This window comes from Bombina bombina, chromosome 4, assembly GCF_027579735.1.
Source record: "Bombina bombina isolate aBomBom1 chromosome 4, aBomBom1.pri, whole genome shotgun sequence".
Taxonomy (NCBI): domain Eukaryota; kingdom Metazoa; phylum Chordata; class Amphibia; order Anura; family Bombinatoridae; genus Bombina; species Bombina bombina.
The window spans coordinates 858,446,596-858,457,665 of record NC_069502.1 but is presented as its reverse complement, the minus strand read 5'-3'; the positions used below and the strand labels follow the sequence as shown (position 1 = coordinate 858,457,665).

Genomic DNA, 11,070 nt, shown 5'->3' with positions numbered 1-11,070 from the left:
TAAAAAAACCTAATCTATAATAAACTACAGGGCATTGCCCTAAAGATATCAGCTCTTTTTCTACAAAAGAAAAATCAAACCCCCCCTAACAGTATACAAACCCCCACCTCCAAACCCACAAAATAAAAATAAAGTAAAACCTAATCTATCCATTGCCCTGAAAAGGGCTTTTGTATAGGCATTGCCCTTAAATGGCATTCAGCTCTTTTGCTGCCCTTTAAAAATAAAAAAATGGCTATTCTTAAAAGAAAAATCCACCCCAAAACTAAAAAAAAAATTACACAAAATAACAAACGAATTATCAAAAATAATAACAATTATTCCTATTCTAATACCCATTTAAAAAAAAAAACACCCCAAAATAAAAAACCTAATCTATAATAACTACCAATAGCCCTTAAAAGGGCCTTTTGTAGGGCATTGCCCTAAGTTAAACAGCTCTTTTACCTGAGAAAAAAATACAAACACCCACTAACATTACAAACCCCAACCCCCCAAATAAAAAATAGACTATCTAAAAAAAACTAATCTACCCATTGCCCTGAAAAGGGCATTTTTATGGGCATTGCCCTTAAAAGGGCATTTAGCTCTTTTGCATTGACCTGAAAAGGGCATTTAGCTCTTTTAAGAAAGTCCAAACCCTAATCTAAAAAAGAAAAACCCACCCAAAAAAACCCTAAAAAAAAAAACACTAACCCCCGACGATCCACTTACAGTTTTTGAGGTCCCGCTTGAACGATCTTCATCCAAGCGCAGAGAATACTTCATCCAGACGGCCTCTTCTATCTTCATCCAGGTGGCACCTTCTATCTTGATCCCGGAGGCGCGGAGCGGGTCCATCCTGAAGACATCCGGCGCTCCTGATATCGCCGCCACTATACTAAAGTTATTAACCCCTATTCCCCTGCACCCAAACATCCTCCACACTATAATACATCTATTAACCCCTATTCTGCCACTCCCCGATATCGCTGCCACTAAAAAAAAGTTATTAACCCATAATCTGCCACTCTTGATATTGCCGCCACTATAAAGTTATTAACCCCTATTCCGCCGCACCCCAACATCGCTGCCACTAAATTAAAGTTATTAACCCTTATTCCGCCGCTCCCCAACATTGCCGCCACTAAATAAAGTTATTAAACCCTAAACCTCTGGCCTCCCACATCACTACCACTAAATAAACCTATTAACCCCTAACCCGCCAGACCCCCACATCGCAACAAACTAAATTAAACTATTAACTATTCATTAATAGAGCTAAATTAAAGTTATAATTATTAACTAAATAATACCTATTTAAAACTAAATACATAATTGACTGTGAAATAAAATCTAAGCTAGCTACAATATAACTAATAGTTATATTGTAGCTAGCTTAGGTTTTATTTTTATTTCACTGGTAAGTTTGTATTTATTTTAACTAGGTAGACTAGTTAGTAAATAGTTATTAACTATTTACTAACTACCTAGTTAAAATACCTGTATGTTAGCAAGTGTTGCTAGTGGGGGAGAATATAACAGATATGACAAAACATGTCAGATATATTAAGGGATCTAATAAAGTTCAGACAAAAATATATATTTTTTCTTTAATAATTTAGACTTGGATTTCAGTCCTACATAAATTATATCACAATTATCTACAAATAACAGTGGCATTTTTATCTGTGTGTTTCACTGAAAAGAGATGATGGCTAAAAAAAAATATGTCTCTCCCTCTCAATTAATAAAAACCTCCCTGTGCTTAGTGGGGCAGATAATCTATCTCAGACACATCACACACGTGCACTCACCTGTACTGATATTGTCACTGATTTCCTGCTTCACAGCTTCCTGCTGACTCTTTACATAAAGATCATTTGTTTGTTCAGCATTAAGTGTAACTTCAGTCTTAACATCACCTGCACAGATCATATAAATATAGTCACAGTTTAGCACTGAACAAGAAAATTGTAATATTAGACACACATGTACACTCACCTGTGCCCTGTATCCCTCATACACGTCACATGACTACACTTACATGTGCCCTGTATCCCTCAGACACATCACACATGTACACTCACCTGTGCCCTGTATCCCTCATACACGTCACATGACTACACTTACATGTGCCCTGTATCCCTCAGACACATCACACATGTACACTCACCTGTGCCCTGTATCCCTCAGGCACATCACACATGTACACTCACCTGTGCCCTGTATCCCTCAGGCACATCACACACGTACACTCACCTGTGCCCTGTATCCCTCAGGCACATCACATATGTACACTCACCTGTGCCCTGTATCCCTCAGGCACATCACACATGTACACTCACCTGTACCCTGTATCCCTCAGGCACATCACACACGTACACTCACCTGTGCCCTGTATCCCTCAGGCACATCACATATCTACATTCACCTGTGCCCTGTATCCCTCAGACACATCACACACATACACTCACCTGTGCCCTGTATCCCTCAGACACATCACACACGTATACACTCAACTGTGCCCTGTATCCCTCAGGCACATCACACACGTACACTCACCTGTGCCCTGTATCCCTCAGGCACATCACACATGTACACTCACCTGTGCCCTGTATCCCTCAGGTACATCACACATGTACACTCACCTGTGCCCTGTATCCCTCAGGCACATCACACACGTATACTCATCTGTGCCCTGCATCCATCAGACACATCACACATGTACACTCACTTGTGCCCTGTATCCCTCAGACACATCACACACGTACACTCACTTGTGCCCTGTATCCCTCAGACACATCACACACGTACACTCACCTGTGCCCTGTGTCCCTCAGACACATCACACACGTACACTCACCTGTGCCCTGTATCCCTCAGGCACATCACACATGTACACTCACCTGTGCCCTGTATCCCTCAGGCACATCACACATGTACACTCACCTGTGCCCTGTATCCCTCAGGCACATCACACATGTACACTCACCTGTGCCCTGCATCCATCAGACACCTCACACACATGTACACTCACCTGTACCCTGTATCCCTCAGACACATCACACACGTACACTCACCTGTGCCCTGTATCCCTCAGACACATCACACACATGTACACTCACCTGTGCCCTGTATCCCTCAGACACCTCACACACGTACACTCACCTGTGCCCTGTATCCCTCAGACACATCACACACGTACACTCACCTGTACCCTGTATCCCTCAGACACATCACACACGTACACTCACCTGTACCCTGTATCCCTCAGACACATCACACACGTACACTCACCTGCGCTCTGTATCCCTCAGACACATCACACACGTACACTCACCTGCGCCCTGTATCCCTCAGACACATCACACACGTACACTCACCTGCGCCCTGTATCCCTCAGACACATCACACATGTACACTCACCTGTGCCCTGTATCCCTCAGACACATCACACATGTACACTCACCTGTGCCCTGTATCCCTCAGACACATCACACACGTACACTCACCTGTGCCCTGTATCCCTCAGACACATCACACACATACACTCACCTGTACCCTGTATCCCTCAGACACATCACACACGTACACTCACCTGTGCCCTGTATCCCTCAGATACATCACACACGTACACTCACCTGTGTCCTGCATCCCTCAGACACCTCACACACACACACCTGTGCCTATCATTTGTAATCTAGCCCTTAGTTATTCATACACGAGCTGCTCACTGACTTGTGTCTGCTGTGTTATTTACATGAGGTAAATTGTCACCATCACAGAATATTCCCTTTACTTAACCCCTTAATGACAGACTTACCCTGTACATCCATGGTCATTAAGAGTTTAACTAGAGCAGCTTTGCCTTTTAAGTTGTGCTAGGACTGCATGCCGGAGGCAAGACCTGTGCTTCATCTGGCGGATGTTTGACGGTAATGTGTTAATCAGTGCTAATTACCTGCTGCAGAATTTATAGGAACTTCATCCTCCTCAGTCTTCATGTGATCACACACATACGGTTTTCCTCTGTGCTCAACCACTGAGCCATCTGAAGTTGTCACATTCATACGGCCTGTACAGTAAGAATATACATACATATGTGTAAGTTGTTTGTAGTACTAGTGGGATGTATCTATGTATCTCTCATTATATATAAATACAAATCATGTGATGACCCAAAAATTACTATGTGCACACAAGAGAATTATTAAGTAGACTATAACACTTACTATGCACACTCATCTGTAACTCACATACAATATATGTGCACACTCACCTGTAACTCGCATACCTCACATACAATATATGTGCACACTCATCTGTAACCTAAATACCTCACACACAATATATGTGCACACTCACCTGTAACACACATACCACACAATATACTGTATGTGCACACTCATCTTTAACCCACATACCTCACACACAATATACTGTATGTGCACCCTCACCTGTAACCCACATACCTCACACACACAATATATGTGAACACTCAGCTGTAACTCACATACCTCACACACAATATATGTGCACACTCACCTGTATCCCAGGTACCTCACACACATATGTGCACACTCATCTGTAACTCACATACCCCACACACAATATATGTGCACACTCACCTGTAACCCATGTACCTCACACACAATATATGTGCACACTCACCTGTAACCCATGTACCTCACACACAATATATGTGCACTCACCTGTAACCCACGTACCTCACACACAATATATGTGCACACTCACCTGTAACACACGTACCTCATACCCAATATAAGTGCACACTCACCTGTATCCCAGGTACCTCACACACATATGTGCACACTCATCTGTAACTCACATACCTCACACACAATATATGTGCACACTCACCTGTAACCCATGTACCTCACACACAATATATGTGCACACTCACCTGTAACCCATGTACCTCACACACAATATATGTGCACTCACCTGTAACCAATGTACCTCACATACAATACACTCATGCTACCTTCATCCCTCAGATACACATAAATGCACACTCACCTGTCTCCTGTGTCCCTCAGACACACCACACGTGCTCACCTGGGCTGATACTGTCACTGGTTTCCTCATCTGGTGCTTCCAGTTGATGCCTAACACACAGATCTTCTGTTATCTCAACTTTCACTATATCAGCTTTATCTTCATCTGCACAAATAAAGCAGATTCAGTTTTTATATCACATGATCTAGTTTTTTTTATAGCTTTACCATAAAATAGTTTGTGTATTTCCTAGACAGGCAATAGCACCATATTCACACATTCTCCTCCTTTTTCCTCTCATCCTTTTTTTTTTTTACCGTGATTCTCTATATTCCAGTATAAAACTACAACATGAACTAAACAAGGGTTAAACTCATTTTGTTATCTGCGCTTATAAACCAGACAGTAAACTACAAGGGAGAGCAGTAAGTAGCTGTGTGCACAGCCCCGGCAGACTCTCACGTATTACTACTCACCGGCAGGGAGGGAGAGCAGTAAGTAACTGCGTGCACAGCCCCGGCAGACTCTCACGTATTACTACTCACCGGCAGGGAGGGAGAGCAGTAAGTAACTGTGTGCACAGCCCCAGCAGACTCTCACATATTACTACTCACCGGCAGGGAGGGAGAGCAGTAAGTAACTGTGTGCACAGCCCCAGCAGACTCTCACGTATTACTACTCACCGGCAGGGAGGGAGAGCAGTAAGTAACTGTGTGCACAGCCCCGGCAGACTCTCACGTATTACTACTCACCGGCAGGGAGGGAGCAATGTATTTCAGTCTGATGACTATTCATGTTATCCGTCTCATCCTCTTCCTTCACATTTAATAGCCCAGTGGCCGGGTTTTCCTCTAGACGCCCTGTAATTACAGCAGGAAGTTACCTGATAGTACACGGGTACAGGGTGCAACATAAACTTATATAACAGAAATTTGTACTTTCTGATTTAGTTTATTACACAATTAGTGAAAGCCTAATCATTTAGCAAATAGTATCACAAAAATATTAATAAATGATGAATATGCATGTGTCTAGATCATGGTTTCTCAACCGCGATCCTCAAGTACCCCAAACAGTCCAGGTTTTCATTATAGCTGAACCAGTGCACAGGTGAAATAATCAGCTGGTGGTTGAGACCAGGTTAGTAACCATGGTTACTGATCAGCTGATTACTTCACCTGTGCACTGGTTCAGCTATAATGAAAACATGGCCTGTTGGGGGTACTTGAGAACCGCAGCTGAGAAACACTGGTGGCAGCACAGTTTCCTGCTCCAAACACCTACATAGGTATCTCTTCAACAAAGAATATCATGAGAACAAAACAAATTTAAAAATAGAAATAAAATGGAAACTTTTTTAAAATTGTATTATCTGAATTACAAAAGAAAAAACATAATTTATGCTTACCTGATAAATTCCTTTCTCCTGTAGTGTAGTCAGTCCACGGGTCATCCATTACTTATGGGATATTAACTCCTCCCCAACAGGAAGTGCAAGAGGATCACCCAAGCAGAGCTGCTATATAGCTCCTCCCCTCTACGTCACACCCAGTCATTCGACCGAAAACCAAACGAGAAAGGAGAAACTATAGGGTGCAGTGGTGACTGGAGTATAATTTAAAATTTAGACCTGCCATAAAAAAACAGGGCGGGCCGTGGACTGACTACACTACAGGAGAAAGGAATTTATCAGGTAAGCATAAATTATGTTTTCTCCTGTTAAGTGTAGTCAGTCCACGGGTCATCCATTACTTATGGGATACCAATACCAAAGCTAAAGTACACGGATGACGGGAGGGACAGGCAGGATCTTTATACGGAAGGAACCACTGCCTGAAGAACCTTTCTCCCAAAAACAGCCTCCGAAGAAGCAAAAGTGTCAAATTTGTAAAATTTGGAAAAAGTATGAAGAGAAGACCAAGTTGCAGCCTTGCAAATCTGTTCAACAGAGGCCTCATTCTTAAAGGCCCAAGTGGAAGCCACAGCTCTAGTAGAATGAGCTGTAATCCTTTCAGGAGGTTGCTGTCCAGCAGTCTCATAGGCTAAACGTATTATGCTACGAAGCCAAAAGGATAGAGAGGTAGCAGATGCTTTTTGACCTCTCCTCTGTCCAGAATAAACGACAAACAGGGAAGAAGTTTGGCGAAAATCCTTAGTTGCCTGTAAATAAAATTTCAGGGCACGGACTACGTCTAGATTGTGCAGAAGTCGTTCCTTCTTTGAAGAAGGGTTAGGGCACAATGATGGAACAACAATCTCTTGATTGATATTCTTGTTAGTGACTACCTTAGGTAAGAACCCAGGTTTAGTACGCAGAACTACCTTATCTGAATGAAAAATCAGATAAGGAGAATCACAATGTAAGGCTGATAACTCAGAGACTCTACGAGCCGAGGAAATAGCCATTAAAAACAGAACTTTCCAAGATAACAGCTTGATATCAATGGAATGAAGGGGTTCAAACGGAACACCCTGTAAAACGTTAAGAACTAAATTTAAGCTCCACGGTGGAGCTACAGTCTTAAACACAGGCTTAATCCTAGCCAAAGCCTGACAAAAAGCCTGAACGTCTGGAACTTCTGACAGACGTTTGTGTAAAAGGATGGACAGAGCTGAGATCTGTCCCTTTAAAGAACTTGCAGATAAACCCTTTTCTAAACCTTCTTGTAGAAAAGACAATATCCTAGGAATCCTAATCTTACTCCATGAGTAACTCTTGGATTCGCACCAGTGTAAGTATTTACGCCATATCTTATGGTAAATTTTCCTGGTAACAGGTTTCCTAGCCTGTATTAAGGTATCAATTACTGACTCCGAAAATCCACGCTTTGATAAAATCAAGCGTTCAATTTCCATGCAGTCAGCTTCAGAGAAATTAGATTTTGATGTTTGAAAGGACCCTGAATTAGAAGGTCCTGTCTCAGAGGCAGAGACCAAGGTGGACAGGATGACATGTCCACTAGATCTGCATACCAGGTCCAGCGTGGCCACGCAGGCGCTATTAGAATCACTGATGCTTTCTCCTGTTTGATCCTGGCAATCAAACGAGGAAGCATCGGGAAGGGTGGAAACACATAAGCCATCCTGAAGGTCCAAGGTGCTGTCAAGGCATCAATCAGGACCGCTCCCGGGTCCCTGGACCTGGACCCGTAACAAGGAAGCTTGGCGTTCTGGCGAGACGCCATGAGATCCATATCTGGTTTGCCCCAACGTCGAAGTATTTGGGCAAAGACCTCCGGATGAAGTTCCCACTCCCCCGGATGAAAAGTCTGGCGACTTAGGAAATCCGCCTCCCAGTTCTCCACTCCTGGGATGTGGATCGCTGACAGGTGGCAAGAGTGAGACTCTGCCCAGCGAATTATCTTTGATACTTCCATCATCGCTAGGGAACTCCTTGTCCCTCCTTGATGGTTGATGTAAGCCACAGTCGTGATGTTGTCCGACTGAAACCTGATGAACCTCAGAGTTGCTAACTGAGGCCAAGCCAGAAGGGCATTGAGAACTGCTCTCAATTCCAGAATGTTTATTGGAAGGAGACTCTCCTCTTGAGTCCATGATCCCTGAGCCTTCAGGGAATTCCAGACAGCGCCCCAACCTAGTAGGCTGGCGTCTGTTGTTACAATTGTCCAGTCTGGCCTGCTGAAGGGCATCCCCCTGGACAGATGTGGCCGAGAAAGCCACCATAGAAGAGAATCTCTGGTCTCTTGATCCAGATTCAGCGTAGGGGACAAATCTGAGTAATCCCCATTCCACTGACTTAGCATGCACAATTGCAGCGGTCTGAGGTGCAGGCGTGCAAAAGGAACTATGTCCATTGCCGCTACCATTAAGCCGATTACCTCCATGCATTGAGCCACTGACGGGTGTTGAATGGAATGAAGGACACGGCAAGCATTTAGAAGCTTTGTTAACCTGTCCTCTGTCAGGTAAATTTTCATTTCTACAGAATCTATAAGAGTCCCCAAGAAGGGAACTCTTGTGAGTGGTAAGAGAGAACTCTTCTCCTCGTTCACTTTCCACCCATGCGACCTTAGAAATGCCAGTACTAACTCTGTATGAGACTTGGCAGTTTGGAAGCTTGACGCTTGTATCAGAATGTCGTCTAGGTACGGAGCTACCGAAATTCCTCGCGATCTTAGTACCACCAGAAGAGAGCCCAGAACCTTTGTAAAGATTCTTGGAGCCGTAGCCAACCCGAAGGGAAGAGCTACAAACTGGTAATGCCTGTCTAGGAAGGCAAACCTTAGATACCGGTAATGTTCTTTGTGAATCGGTATGTGAAGGTAAGCATCCTTTAAATCCACTGTGGTCATGTACTGACCTCTTTGGATCATGGGTAAGATTGTCCGAATAGTTTCCATTTTGAACGATGGAACTCTTAGGAATTTGTTTAGGATCTTTAAATCCAATATTGGTCTGAAGGTTCCCTCTTTTTTGGGAACCACAAACAGATTTGAGTAAAACCCTTGTCCGTGTTCCGACCGCGAAACTGGATGGATCACTCCCATTAGTAAAAGGTCTTGTACACAGCGTAGAAACGCCTCTTTCTTTATCTGGTTTGTTGACAACCTTGAAAGGTGAAATCTCCCTTGTGGAGGAGAAGCTTTGAAGTCCAGAAGATATCCCTGAGATATGATCTCCAACGCCCAGGGATCCTGGACATCTCTTACCCAAGCCTGGGCGAAGAGAGAGAGTCTGCCCCCCACTAGATCCGTTTCCGGATCGGGGGCCCTCACTTCATGCTGTCTTAGGGGCAGCAGCAAGTTTTCTGGCCTGCTTGCCCTTGTTCCAGGTCTGGTTAGGTTTCCAGCCTTGTCAGTAGCGAGCAACAGCTCCTTCCTGTTTTGGAGCAGAGGAAGTTGATGCTGCTCCTGCCTTGAAGTTACGAAAGGCACGAAAATTAGACTGTCTAGCCCTAGGTTTGGCTCTGTCTTGAGGCAGGGCATGGCCTTTACCTCCCGTAATATCAGCGATAATTTCTTTCAAACCGGGCCCGAATAAAGTCTGCCCCTTGAAAGGTATGTTAAGTAATTTAGATTTAGAAGTTACATCAGCTGACCAGGATTTTAGCCACAGCGCTCTGCTTGCCTGAATGGCGAATCCGGAATTCTTAGCCGTAAGTTTAGTTAAATGTACTACGGCATCAGAAATAAATGAATTAGCTAGCTTAAGGTTTTAAGCTTGTGTGTAATCTCATCTAATGGCGCTGAGTCAAGGGTCTCTTCCAGAGACTCAAACCAAAATGCTGCCGCAGCCGTGACAGGCGCAATGCATGCAAGGGGTTGCAATATAAAACCTTGTTGAACAAACATTTTCTTAAGGTAACCCTCTAACTTTTTATCCATTGGATCTGAAAAGGCACAACTATCCTCCACCGGGATAGTGGTACGCTTAGCTAAAGTAGAAACTGCTCCCTCCACCTTAGGGACCGTTTGCCATAAGTCCCGTGTGGTGGCGTCTATTGGAAACATTTTTCTGAATATAGGAGGGGGTGAGAAAGGCACACCGGGTCTATCCCACTCCTTAGTAACAATTTCAGTAAGTCTCTTAGGTATAGGAAAACCGTCAGTACTCGTCGGTACCGCAAAATATTTATCCAACCTACACATTTTCTCTGGGACTGCAACTGTGTTACAATCATTCAGAGCCGCTAACACCTCCCCTAGTAATACACGGAGGTTTTCCAGCTTAAACTTAAAATTTGAAATGTCTGAATCCAGTTTATTTGGATCAGATCCGTCACCCGCAGAATGAAGCTCTCCGTCCTCATGCTCTGCAAATTGTGACGCAGTATCAGACATGGCCCTAGCATTATCAGCGCACTCTGTTCTCACCCCAGAGTGATCTCGTTTACCCCTAAGTTCTGGCAATTTAGACAAAACTTCAGTCATAACATTAGCCATGTCTTGTAGAGTGATTTGTAATGGCCGCCCTGATGTACTTGGCGTTACAATATGACGCACCTCCTGAGCGGGAGATGCAGGTACTGACACGTGAGGCAAGTTAGTCGGCATAACTTCCCCCTCGTTGTCTGGTGAATGTTGCTTAACATGTACAGATTGACTTTCA

General features: G+C 43.9%; 1 long non-coding RNA gene across 1 annotated transcript in view; it reads right to left on the bottom strand.

The window, feature by feature from the left end:
- Positions 1-5,805: 5,805 nt before the first annotated feature.
- Positions 5,806-11,070, bottom strand: part of LOC128655661 (uncharacterized) — a 31,361-nt gene continuing 26,096 nt past the window's right edge. The window contains exon 3 of the long non-coding RNA XR_008401871.1: positions 5,806-5,861. This is a non-coding gene — a long non-coding RNA (uncharacterized LOC128655661). The remainder of the gene's footprint in view (positions 5,862-11,070) is intronic.